Source organism: Schistocerca cancellata, chromosome 2, assembly GCF_023864275.1.
Source record: "Schistocerca cancellata isolate TAMUIC-IGC-003103 chromosome 2, iqSchCanc2.1, whole genome shotgun sequence".
Taxonomy (NCBI): Eukaryota; Metazoa; Arthropoda; class Insecta; order Orthoptera; family Acrididae; genus Schistocerca; species Schistocerca cancellata.
The window spans coordinates 894064675-894079258 of record NC_064627.1 but is presented as its reverse complement, the minus strand read 5'-3'; positions in this window follow the sequence as shown (position 1 = coordinate 894079258).

Here is a 14584-nt window from a genome sequence, read left to right as displayed (position 1 = left end):
TTTCAATTAGGGTACATCATGGTGATGCAGAGATTCCAAAATCAGATACTGGATTGTAAAGCGAACCCAGGAGCAGATACAGACTCAGATCGCAATTTAGTAGTGATGAAGAGTAGCCTGAAGTTTGAGAGTCTACTCAGGAAGAATCACTGCACGAAGAATTGGGTTACGGTACTACCAAGATATTAAGAAATGTGCTGGAAGTTCTCAAAGTCTGTAGATACTGCTATAATGGATAGCTCAGTAGGCAACACAAAGAGGCATGGACATCTCTAGAAAGAGCAATCACAGAAGTTGAAAACAAAAATGTAGGGACAAGGAAGGTAATTGCGAAGAAACCATGGGTAACAGAAGAAATACTTAAGCTGATCAACGAAAGAAAGAAGTACAAAAATGTTCAGGGAAATTCAGTGATACAGAAATACAAGTCGGTTAGGAATGAAATAAACGGTAACTGCTGGGAAGATAGGGTGGAATGGCTGCATGAAAAATGTGAAGTAATCGAGAAAGAAATAATTGTCTGAAGGACTGACTCAGCACGTAGAAAAGTCAAAGCAAGTGTGGTAACATTAAGAGTGCAGTGAGAGTTCCACTGTTAAATACAGAGGAGAGAGCTGATAGGTGGAAAGTGTACATTCAAGGCCTCTTTGAGGAGAAAGATTTGTCTGATGGCGTTATAGAAGAAGGAACAGGAGTCGCTGTAAAAGAGGTAGAGGATTCATTATTAAAATCACAATTTAAAAAGATAGCAGAAGGGACAGGTAACAGTCCAGCAGAATTTCTGAAATCACGGGGGGAGGGGGAGTTGCAACGAAACGAATATTCACGTTAATGTGGAGAATATGTGAGTCTGACATATATCGTCCGACTTTCGAAAAAATATCGTCTACATTATCCCAAAGATTGCAAGTGCAAGAATTATAGGAAAATCAGCTTAATGGCTGATACATACAAGTTGCAGATAAGGATGAAATAGAGAAGAACGAAAAAGAAAACTGAAGGTGTTTTAGACGACGATCAGTTTGGCATTTCCACTTATTGGCCATTTGTGCCACAAGTGTATTTCGATCTCGGCGCACGCTCCACCTACCATGTTTTCCTGGCGTTCAGACTCTCCGTTTTCTGTCAGTCGGCTTGCGGCTCGCAACATGACTGAACATTTTATTTGATTGGCTTTCTGGATTCTAAATGTTCTTTTTGACAAGCACTGAGCACAGCGGCAAGCATATTTAATAAATATTAAATAATGTGTGCTGACAATATTTTCATTGGACAATTATCAGATCGATTCATTATTTGTTTTTTTTCCAATGCGAAATTCTAGTCCATTCAAGTTTTTATTCTTTTGGTTATGTTTTATGATATGTATAATAGTCCCAATCCTTCGTGGGAATCTAGTCTCTTTATGACACATAATTTTGACATGTATTTTTCCCAGTTTGTAGTTATTGCTAATACATAGTGTAAGATGGCAAGAACTATGCCCCTTACATGAAGTCATTAAAGATCATCGAACACACGTTGAGCGAACAGTTGGGCTGAACAAAAATGACTGACAAGGCACAATGCATCTTGTAGAGGGTATAGTATGGACGTATTGGAATAATTAATGTTGGGTGATGGTTTTAAAGTAATTCACGTGACATGAAAACTTTGTGGAAACGTGTCGATTTACTGGAGGCTAGTTTATCCCAGGGAAGTACTCAGAGTTGAGCATGGCCAGATGGCGTCGCGCGACTGGGGAGTGACGAAGGGAAGCGACAATAGGCAGCTTAGGGCGGCTCAAACTCTGAGAAAGAGGTAACAGGGCGCGGCCTCCAGCTGCCTTAAGATGAGTGACAGTGGGGGGTGGGGTTCTTGACCCCATGCTTGTGTACCAGGAAGCAGACGGAGAACTTGTACGCCTGTTGATAAATGTCCGTCGTCCTGTTTTCAGTGAAACATGCGAGAAAGCCGTGCAAAGCTACGGTGGAGTGGTCAACAGAGGCCAAAATATGCGTGTTTGTGACTATAGCAACTTCTCGCTGAATTCATGGCCTGCAGAGTCTGAAGTAAATCCGGTGAAGAGCGACAGAATGAAATACGCCGGCCTCCGATGGGAACGTCGAGCAAGGAATTTGAATTACTCTCCTGGGAGTCAGAATTTCAGAAAAATTGCTGTTTTATGCAGATGCTAACCTTGATGGGTGGCCTGGGAGGAGCTAAATAGCAGAAGTTGAGAGGAAGGGAAATTTTGTGGGAATTTGTTCACATCCCAGAGCAGGCATTGGTCGGCGCTGGGAAGCGACACATAATTAATGCGACTTGTGGTGCAATTGGCGTAAGTGATTTTGCTGGAGGGGAAATGGGGGCGAAGACTGGCAGAAGTCTCCGTAGAGGTCTTCCATTCCCATCTTGCCTAGAGTGCGGACGTGGCGTTCTTTACTCAGCTTGCCTGAAAGAGAGTGAGCATCTCTGCAGTTTATGACTTAGCAAACGGAACGATTGAGCTTGGAGATAGAAAGTTTTCGTTCAGCTATGTACTAAGCAAGGTAGCTAGGAGTGAATAGACGAGTGCAGCCTTGCAACACCACGAGGCCGGCCGACGTCCGCACAACGACGACGCCCCGCCACGCTGAATTCGGTGATATTGCGCCGGTTCCGGCTTGAGATAGGCTACTGATTAATTTGTTGGATCACGCCGGCAAAGTTTCCACGAGGGTTTCATGGGCTGTGTATTGCAGAATTCTTCTCGGACCGAGCGAGGTGGCGCAGTGGTTAGACACTGGACTCGCATTCGGGAGGACGACGGTTCAATCCCGCGTCCGGCCATTCTGATTTAGGTTTTCCGTGATTTCCCTAAATCACTCCAGGCAAATGCCGGGATGGTTCCTCTGAAAGGGCACGGCCGTCTTCCTTCCCCATCCTTCCTTAATCCGATGAGACCGATGACCTCGCTGTCTGGTCTCCTTCCCCAAAACAAAACAAAACAAAACAAAAATTCTTCTCGGTCTTCGCATTACGCCTGGGTCAGTCGATAGGAATTAATTTTGATTTATCGCGCTTTACTCCACGTAAACGCAATTTATTACCACTGCCTGTTAGGAGAGTACCCAGGCGCCAGGCCCGTAGCAATTTGCCATTTATCGAATTAACTTTTGTCAGTGCATTTCCCATTTCCGGCTCACGTAGAGGGGGGAACAGTTTTACATACATCTCTCCTCCGCTTACGAACTTTCTTTACGGTGTCACGTACCCGCATTACCACCAGGTGACATACAATCTCTCGGTGTGATGACTGAAGGTCTTGAGTTAAAATAAATTTGTGCTAATCGACTGCATCTGTTTTCAATCAATTAGTTGAAATCCCAAGCCACTTTCTTAATTAATTTTATGTTCAACATTTGCCTCTGGTGTTCAATAGCTGAATATAACATCAATGTGCACCCATTTTTAATTAAAAGGAATCAATTCTGAATAAATTAATGTCAACATTGCCACTGCAGTTCAATCAGGAGTCACAGGGCCTTATTACTTTCTTTGCGTTATCCGATATTGCGGCAGTTTTGCACTCTCTATTGATCTGTTAGTCAATTATGTGAGGTGAACACACGCCAAAACCAGATAAGTGACGGTGGGGTGTTACAATTGTCTTCAGGTAACATGTATTTCTGAAGATGGGTTTACGTCCGTCGAAATCGTGGTGGAATGAAATCAACTTTTGTTTCATGTGGCTGGCTGCTTTGGATTCATTTATTGATCTGTAACTGTTTCGAAGTGTAGCCATGTTGAAAATGTATTACTTTTTATTAAAGTTCGTCAGTCGTATCCGAATTCAAATAGTAGCCTTTTTATTACTTATGATACAGGTCCCTAAGCTTCAATTAATATTGATTACAACGGACATAAGATATAGAACAGAGTGGATAGGCGCTTGCCGGCCTTGTGGCCGAGCGGTTCTAGGCGCATCAGTCTGGAACCACACGACCGCTACGCTCGCAGGTTCGAATCCTGCCTCGGGCATGGATGTCTGTGATGTCCTTGGGTTACTTAGGTTTAAGTAGTTGTAAGTTCTAGGGGACTGATAACCTTAGATGTTAAGTCCCATAGTGCTCAGAGCCATTTGAACCATTTTTGATAGCCGCGTTTTGACCAAAAAAGAAAATTTGAGCGATGCTAGCAGGAACGTTACAACACCTGCAGAGTAAAACTGAACTATCGTTACCGCTTTGAAAGGAAACAGTGTGTGAGACAAAATGATTTGAGGTAATATGGCTTTCTGGGAAACATTACGCTTTTTACGGTATCCAAGCAATGGGTTTTTCTTTTTTTCTTTTTTTTTTTTACATGACAACATGAACGTTTCGCAGTACTTTGTACTGCAGTATTAAAAATTATGTTAGGTGTGCACATGAAATGAAAGATAGTTTGATTCTAAAAGGCTGTTTTTTTGCGGTCATTTAAAATGAGTGAAGTATAGAAATTATTAAGGAAAATATAATAAACCTACGTTATACGTTGGTCAAATGATAGTGACAGCATTGTGAAGTGCTGTTGTGACTGCAGAAAATACACTGTAACACAAAATCAACGACGCACCACGAAGGAATTATCGAAATGAGATGGAAACGGGTAGATGTGATGCACTTGTGCTAACAAACAAACTGCAGAAAAATTAGATGAATTATTCAAGAGACAGAGATTCACAAATTGAGCAAGTTAATAACGCATTGGTCCAACTTTGGCCCTTGTACATGCAGTTGTTGGACTTGGCATTGATTGACAGAGCTGTTGAATGTCCTGAAGAATATCGTGCCAAATTCTGTCCAGCTGGCGCGTTACATCGTCGAAATACCGTTGCAGGGCACTGCCCATAATTTCCTAAACGTTGTCAACTGGGAAAAATTTGTTGTCCAAGGTAAGTTTGGCAATCACGAAGACAAGCGGTAGAAACTGCAGTCGGTCGTTATCTTAGTGAAATGTAAGCCCAGGATCGCTTTCCATGAAGGGCAACAAAACGTGGCGTAAAATATTGTCGACGTACCGCTGTGTTGTAAGGTTACCGCGCATGAGAATCAAAGGAATCCTGCTATGAAGTGAAATGGACCCCAGACTATCACTCCTGGTTTTGTGTGACAGTCAGGTTGGAAACCGACCACTCTCCAGCACGTCTCCAGACACGTCTTCACTGATCATTGGGGCTCAGTTCAAAGCGGGGCTCAACACTGAAGAGACTCCTGCTCCAGTCAGTGAGATTCCAGGCCGAAAAAGAAACGGTGATTCATCCGACCAGGCGACACGTTTCCATTGATTCACGGACCCGCCTCGATATATTTCGTGCCTTCTAAAATCGTAACTGATGATGTCTTTGGCACCATGGGAACACCTACAGCATCTACAGCGGAGTCAACCGGCTCATCATTGTGCGCTGAATGGAGTGCCCCGAAACAACTTCTGCTGCGCCAGAACTGTACTCTGTCGTTGGATTGGCCACCGATCACCATCTATCCTGCCGTACAGAGTGTGCAAGTCTGCGAGGCAAACGTTAGGAGATGAAGCGTGCACGTGCGACACCTTGTCACTTGAATGTCATTTCACCGTCCTTCAGCCACATACCGTAGATCCTCACGACAATAGTACGTGAACAGTCACCCAGGCTTCGTCTTTTCAAAGATGCTCATTCCCAGGTGCCAGGCCGCAACAATTTGCCATTTATCGAATTAGCTTTTGTCAGCGGATTTCCCCATTTGCGGCTCGTGTAGAGGAGGGTCGAATGGTTCTCCATTCGTCTCTCCTCCGCTTACGAACTTTCTATACGGCGTCACGTACCCGCATTACCACCAAGTGACATACAATCTCTCGGTGGGCAGTGGTAATACCGTTTTGAGTCATCGATGTGTATAATGAGTAAATCAAGTAAAATGAATACATAAACATTCTTGTAAAATCTCTACGGGTATACATCATCCCAGTGACTTCTATAAATCTTCAGCTTCTTGAATTCGTATTGCCTCCTTAACCTAGTTTTGACTAATTGACTTGATGCTACAACAAAGCTAATCGCATAGCCTACAACGCACTCCGCTATGTTAACTTGAAACCTATCCAACCCTAACCACACCTATCAATGTAAGGTTAAGCCTCCTCCCACCTAAAATGAAGAAATTGTCTTCATACACAGAACTGATAATCAGTTCTTAACAGCCATGTGTTAAAATATTCACCTCTTTTAGAAACCCGTAACATTCAACAAAGAGCACCGTCCGTTCCACATTTCATGTGAATACCACCTCCATTTATTCCCAGAACTACTGCCGTTAGACTCTGTCATGCCTAGATTCCCGTGCTTAATTTCTCTCTTACCCTGTCTTAGGCTCAAACAAGTAGCGTGCCGTTGTGACCGAGCGGTTCTAGGCGCTTCAGTGCGGAACCGCGCTGCTGCTACGGTCGCAGGTTCGAATCCTGCCTCGGGCATGGATGTGTGTGATGTCCTGAGGTTGGTTAGGTTTAAGTAGTTCTAAGTTTGGGGGACTGATGACCTCAAATGTTAACTCCCATAGTGCTCAGAGTCATTTGAACCATTTGAAAGAAGTACTACCCAAACCCACACCGATTCTGAGCCACTACCACAACCCTTGCAGTGCTCACTTGGCAGTTCCCTTCTACATCACACATCCGACTCATCCAGCGTACTGATTACCATGTGCTCGTCACCAGGCCCCAGACTGACCACTTCCAACAGTACCATAGCAATTACATTATCTTCTGGATAAAAATAATATCATATCCATGAGCGTCGTAGTTATTCGCCATCACCTGAAGATCACCTGCTTTAAGTAACGAACTCTGAACTTTAATTACTTCAAAAAGACTTTTTTTATTTTAAAATTACGAAAATATATCTAAAATGTAATAAACTGATCTAAATATGATGTGGTTGGAAAGGCAGAATACGCGGCATAGTGAGGATTAGAAGTGCAAGCTGATTAGCTATGTATTGTGAGAGGGATTCAGATTCGATTCAAACCTCGGGCGTCCTGGCGGTGTAGCGTGATAGCAATGAGCACTGAAAATATGTTTTAATGTTGAGTTTAAATAAGTTAAATTCGCATGGCGAATTGTACAAATTTAATCTACAACTGACAGTTCAAAGTGAGCAATTTGTAGAGTACTGAGCGGCCATTCAATCCGCAGAGAATCAGTGTGTATTTCTCTGGTTACAGGTGAAAGTTAATAGCACAAGCTGGCTATTGAGAGAGTGATGGCGCTTATGTGTATATGTCGCATTTTTAACTCCAAAATAATTCAGGCTCGATAGTTGGAAGTGTATACAAGGAGTGACAATATATCGATATTTTCATGTAATAACTTACTCTCATTTCGTAGATAGTGAAACCTGCAGTTAGAAAGAACAAATTTTGCACCCTGTAAATATGTTTAGTGTGGATGGTTTCACCTAGCACTTCTCTAGATTTCTTTGGGGAAGGCGTATGCTGCATGAGAACATCAACTTAAAAAGATATTCAGTAAAAAAGTAAGCAAAGGAAACTGCCGCCATTCTTTATCGTCTCAGCTGAACATTGCACATATTCGACTGGTTGAATCTTGAAAGGTACGTGTTAGTGTGTTAAGCGTTATATGCTAAAACTGTGCTTAACTGAGTTTTTAGCGAACAGTCTGATAAGAGAATCCCATTTTTTCATTTTTTTTTTTTTTAGGAATGTCACTTAAATTAATCGGAAATGCATCCGTCTGTCTGTAAATTAGATTGCGTGAGAGAAATATAGACAAGAATATTCAAAATGACTAACTGCTTCGTAGTTAAAATGTACCCTATTACAAAAACAGGTCTGTTGAATTTACATAAAATTGAGTGATTGGAAACTGTTTTTCACATTCTGTCACAAACGGTCATTTAGGCCCTACAACTTCTTACCTTGCATTGAATAACTTGACTCTTCTCTAGCTGCACTGGAAATGATAATCTGAAACATATCATAGCGCAGCAGTCCGCCTCCTTATTGTTATTTATATTTAAGCTGCTGTGTTTCAGCAAACTGGTTTTGTCTCTCTTTTGAAAATTATGAATTCTTTTTCACGCAGAAGTGCTTGGTTTCACAATGCAAAATTTACCGAAAATGTATCTTTGAACCCTGGGGATATGCTTTGTGAAATATTTATGAATAACAAAAGGAAGTGCTTAGAAATTCAATCCCTTTAGTGACACAAAAATAAATTCCAACTAATATGAATAATCAACATCCTCTTTCTCTCTGCTTTGTCATACTTGATAAAGTCTGCTTCTACAAAATATTTCTAATGCTAAAATTTCTTTTCTTGAATTCCTGACACAAAATTATCTAGCTAATCTAAATGGGTGAGGTCTAATTAGAATAATGAAAGAATGGTTCATAATTATTCCTGATTACGAGCACGTAGATACAATTGCACACAATGAAATCCATGCATAGCAATAATTACTGAACTCGAGCTTAGAGCTAACAAAATAAGTGCTGTCTCTTAATACAACTATCTTAAAATCATCGTCAGGTTATACACATCATGGAACGCCTCAAAAAGAAATTTCTGTGCGGCACACACGCTATCCAAGCTGTTCACTCCATCACGATACAACACTCTGCCTCCGGACTGCGCAACTACAACTACGGAAGGCCACAACCCGACTGGACTGTTACCTACTAGCTTGCCGAAGCTTTTCTCTATAACGCAGTCTCAAGAAACCAGAGATTGTGTATCGGTCATGTGTTTAGCATGCAAAGATATTTAAAGTGTCAGTATTCCAAAAAGGAAAGACATACATTTCATAATACATGCATTCATAGATTAGCCATGTGGTGATATACCAAATTTTTCGTTTGATGTACAAACCTTTCACACAGGATCGTTTTTTGACAGCAAACATATGTAACATAATAAATATACAACGAATAAATTAATTAAAGAGAATAAGAAACAGTCGTGAAAGAGCATCGCAGATGTAAGTGTTGCCTCAGTAACTTTTATAAATGTTTCTACGTCTTGATTTCTCGCATCCAGTTAAACCATATTCATCCGAGGAAGAAAGGTATAGTATTTTTCGATATCCATCGTGTTCTGCCATCGCTCTAATACATACACTGGAAAATTGCACATGTCCCTAGCGAATCTATTTAATATGCTGATGAGCACGCAACTAGAGCTTTTCTTGTAATTAGTCGCATCGGCAACAACTGAGAGCCAATTAGCGAAGCAACGTGAGAACACTGGTATGCCATTCTGAACGGGTCACAGGCGGTATTTGTGCCACTGAACTGTCCCGCCGTCCCTTTGACAATGAATGTTAATTTATACCCTCGAAAGGGCGATGGGGCGGCATTTACATGTCGGCGAGTTACAAATTTGCCCGTTCTTTGTGAAGGCAGGCATGCATTGGCAATTTGTTGGCTTTTACGGTTAATCACGATCCGCAGGCCTACAAAGAGGCGCCAGAGTGCCCGTTTCTCTTTGTTATCTCTGACGAATTTAAACAGCTTTTGCGCTCTAGTGACTTGTAAAACGGCGCTCCGCTAATAGTCTGCAACACAATTAAGATGTCTGCGCCAGAGCCGCGAAACAAAAATTCTCGCTCCACCTTTGAGCGCGGCGCCACGGCGGAGTGCTAATAAAACGGGACATGCCATCGGTGGAGCAGGAATCACTCCTCAAATCAGTTCCCAGAGGGAGGTTTCACACGCCTCGTTTCGGTATAGCACAGCAATATTTTTCTGCATGTCTTTTAACGCACGTATTTGTTATCAAATGGTACTCTAAGTGTTCCCAGTGAATAAACGGACTGAACTACCACAAACCAATCTCAGCTTATGATGGCATGGAGTACGTCTTCGTTTTATTTATTCATTTCTTGTGTGTTTATTTCACCTAGCAAGATTTAGGGCCTTCTGGTCCTATCTTGCATTTAAACAAGCATCCTTAATGAATCAGCGCCACAGATTGTAAAGTTCATTAGTAATATATAACAACAACAATAATGATATGATGATGATATATGTGTATGCTTATGAATGTATGGAAATCAAGCAATGCCAGTGTTAGTAACACTGCGTTAAGCAATTTCCTCAAACGCTCTTGTCGAATGTGAGTAATGACGTCTAACAGAAATCAGTGGCCGCGATAAAGATGGAATCAGTTTGGAGAAGAAGTTGACCGGTCAAGTGAAGAGACAAAAATTGGATAGTACTATTAGATAATAGAGGAGGAAGAAAACAGAAACAGAAATGGCTGATGAAAGCATGGATAGTTTTCAGTGTATTGGACAGACGATAGACAGCTGTTATTTGACGAGACGGAAGCTACACCTACGGTAACAAGTAAAACTTTGATCACCTCTTGAATGCACAGTGGCAAAGACGCAGGCTGGTCATATGACGGAAGAAATGGAGAAAAGGCAAGGTGCTGGTCGCATCTGATCTGGTACTGTAGCTGTGGAACGATGAAGTGGCTTGGAGTGACATTGCGTGCTTATGGAATATCGTCTCAGTTATGTGAGTGGATTTGTGATTTACTATCAGAGAGGTCACAGTTCGTAATGACTGACGGGAAGCCATCGGGTAAAACAGAAGTGATTTTTAGCGTTTTCCAAGGTAGTGTTATAGGCCCTTTGCTATTCCTTATCTATACAAACGATTTGGGAGACAATCTGAGCAGCCGTCTTCGGTTGTTTGCAGATGACGCTGCCGTTTATGAACTGATAAAGTCATCAGGAGATCAAAACAAACTGCAAAACGATTTAGAAAAGATATCTGAATGGTGCGAAAAGTGGCAGTTGACCCTAAATAACGAAAAGTGTGAGGTCATCCACATGACCTCAAAAAGGAACTCGTTAAACTTCGGTTACACGATAAATCAGTCTAATCTAAAAGCTGTAAATTCAACTAAATAACTAGGTATTAAAATTACGAGCAACTTAAATTGGAAGGAACACATAGAAAATGTTGTGGGGAAGGCTAACCAAAGACTGCGTTTTATTGGCAAGACACTTAGAAAATGTAACAGACCTACTAAAGGAGACTGCCTACACTACGCTTGTCCGTCCTCTTTTAGGTGTGCTCCGCGGTGTGGGATCCTTACCAGATAGGACCGGCGGAGTACATCGAAAAGGTTCAAAGAAACGCAGCACGTTTTGTATTATCGCGAAATATGGGAGAGAGTGTCACAGAAATGATACAGGATTTTGGCTGGACGTAATTAAAAGAAAGGTGTTTTTCGTTACTACGGAATCTTCTCACGAAATTCCAATCACCAACTTTATCCTCCGAATGCGAAAATATTTTGTTGACACCGACCTACACAGGGGGGAAATCAGAGCTCGTATGGAAAGATATAGGTGTTCATTCTTTCCGCGTGCTATACGAGATTGGAATAATAGAGAATTGTGAAGGTGGTTCGATGAACCCTCTGTCAGGCACTTAAATGTGATTTGCAGAGCATCCTTGTAGATGCATATGTAGATAGATATGTGCCGTATTTGATGTGTGAAAAGGAATGTTGAGAACACCTGTGATTAAGTAACCAATGAAGTAAACAGAGAGCACGAAAATAATGTCGCCTATCCGGTCGCATTCACCTTCTCTGAAGACAAGGACAAGCGACCTGATCAAAAAACCGAATGTTATATACACAACTTACGCAAGTATTTACAGGTCAGGTCTCTCGAGTAGTCTGGAATTTTCACTGTTTCTGCTGCACTGAACTACGTCACAGAAGTAAAGGTTTGTCAGAACTGAAAACTGGGTTAAGTTTTCTCTCAACTGGGGTGGAAATATTTTTATAAAGTTTTGGACTCCATGTAGGTGAGAGACAGGTTTCTATCACGCTGCAAGTTTTTGTCCCCAATTTATATACTCATCCACGGTTATGCCAAGATCTTTTTCTGTGTTTCGGTAGGGTACAGAATATAGTTAAGAAGTATTGGAAGAACTATTTCACCAAAATGCCCGCTGTTTAGCTTTCGGTGTGAGATATGGATGACCTGTGACTTCTTGGGGTATAGCTTGAGACCCTCCGTTAGTATGCAATAACGTTGTCGAGACTTGCGCTTAGATATAACTGGACGTTGTCGACTTACGAGAGGTAGTTACAAGAGTAAAGCAAGGATGAAGTATCACTGATATTTAGCTAGAAAAGCACTGGTCCAGAAACGCAACCCCTTAGACTCCTGAGAACACATTTTTCCACAGTAACTTCTTCCGATGACACACGTTTTTGAGGCAGCTGTCCAACCACAGTACTGTATTGCATTGATAAATTCAACTGTTTCATTTTCCTAAGTATTATAGCGAAACCTACAGTACCAAAAACCTTGTAGAAACCAAGTAATATTACAATGATCGCTTTACCTCTCTCCATGGTGTATTTAGTGTCGTCAGCTACTTTTATAAAGATGGAAAAAAACCGCACCGCCAAGGAAGTGTTGTGCGACGTAGACGAAAGATGGTAGGCGTGATAATACCTAATCAAATTTCGCGCCAGTCGCATAAGAGTAGCGCTAGTAGCACCACTATGAGGCTGCAAATCAGGTTTGCTTTACATACACGCTGTAACAGTTGTGAGAGTTAGTTACCATTCAGATTGGACGTGGTGAGCCGATGTTAGTCAAGAATGCCTTTAAGGCGACAGACCCCACTATCAACACGAGGTCTTGTAATAGGGCTAAGAGAAGCTGGATGTTCCCTGTGCGATACTCTAGAAAGAGGTGGCAAGAATGTAACCACTGTACGTGACTGCTGGCAGCGGTGGTCACGAGAATGAAGGATCTCAAGGAGACCGGGCATCGGACGGCCATGTGGCACTACCGAGAGGAAAGACCATCGTGTTGGGCGTATGGCTCTGGCCCATGCTAATGCATCTGCAGCAGCAATTTGAATAGCAGTTGGCACCACAGTGACACATCGAACGGTTATAAACAGGCTACTTTAAGGACAGCTCCAAGCCAGGGGCCCTGTAGCGTGCTTTCAACTGTCCCCAAACCACAGCCATTTGCAACATCACTGGTATCAAGCGAGAGCTGAGGACAGGGTGGAGGTCTGTTGTGTTTCCTGATGAAAGCTGGTTCTGCTTCGGAGCCAGTGATAGACTCTTGTTAGGCAGAAGGAGGCCAGGTGAGGACCTGCACACAGCCTGTCTGGTTGCTGAACATACTGGAACTATACGCGGAGCTATGGTCTCGTGTGCGATTCCGTATGACAACAGGAACACTCTAACTGTTATCCCACGCAACTTGTCTGCAAAACTGTAGTCAGTACTATGATCTGACCTGTTCCGCTGCCATTCATGAAAAGCATTCCGCGGGATGTATTCCAACAGGATAACGCTCGTCCATATTCCGCCGTTGTAGCCCGACATGCTCTGAAGAGTGTCTTGACCTGCTCGATCACCAGATCTGTCTCTGATCGAGCACATATGGAACGTCATCGAGTGACAACTCCAGCGTCATCCATAATCAGCATTAACCGTCCCTGTACTGAACTACCAAGTGCAACAGGCATGGAATTCCATCCGAAAAACTGACATCCGGAACCTGAACAACGAAATGCAAGCACGTCTGCGTGTTTGTATTCAACATTCTGACGGTTACTGCGGTTATTAACGTACGAGCATTTCACATCTGCAATGAGATTAGATTAGATTAGTACTTCTTGCATAGATCATGAATACGACACGTCGTAATGATGTGGAACGTGTCAGGTTAATAAAAGGTGTCTATCCAAGATATTACATCACACAAAAAATACACGACACTTAATATTTTTAATTTTTATTTGAGTGGGGGGGGGGGCGAAATTACCCACTTACTATACCCAAAACTTCATCTAATGACCTATCTCGCGGTTACATAAATCTGTGATTTTGCGATGTTAAAAACTTACACATATTACCTAGACAAATGTATCCCCGGAATTTCACTACTCTACATTAATTACTTTTCGCTGTTGAGGTTTTTTTGTCAGCGTATTAACACATTTGCTGTGCTATTGTGTTTTCTAAAGCTTGATTGATATTTATCTTGGATATAGTAGGTTCTAACCTACGATGAGTGATCAGAAATTAAGATTACAAAGCCTGCAGTGAAACGTGTACTATTTTTTTGACGTAGTCTCCGTATCGCTTAAGGTACGTATCTCTTCGGGGAATGAGTTGAATACTCTTTTCTGGTAAAAATTCTGTTCTTACGTATTCAGCCACGTGAACAATATGACGAAAGCTTCTGAATGACATTCCCAGCTCCAGCGTTACATGTTGTAAGATGATCCTCCAGCTGCCCTGAGTCAGCTCTTCAATGCGAAGTGTGTAAAAACCTGTTGATGCCGTGCTGGGTCGGCCACTGCGGTCGTCGTTAGTGACTTTCTTTCTATAGCCCACGAATTTTCGATACCAGTCTGCTACATGCTGAAGAGACATTACAGTCGCTTCGTAAACCTCGACCAGCTGACGGTGAATTTCAGCTGCAGTTACATGTTTCGCTGTTTGAACTCGAGTAACTGAGCGGATAACTAAGTAGATTTCTTCGCGAGACCAGTTTACCAAACGAGTTGCCATTTGCGGGTGA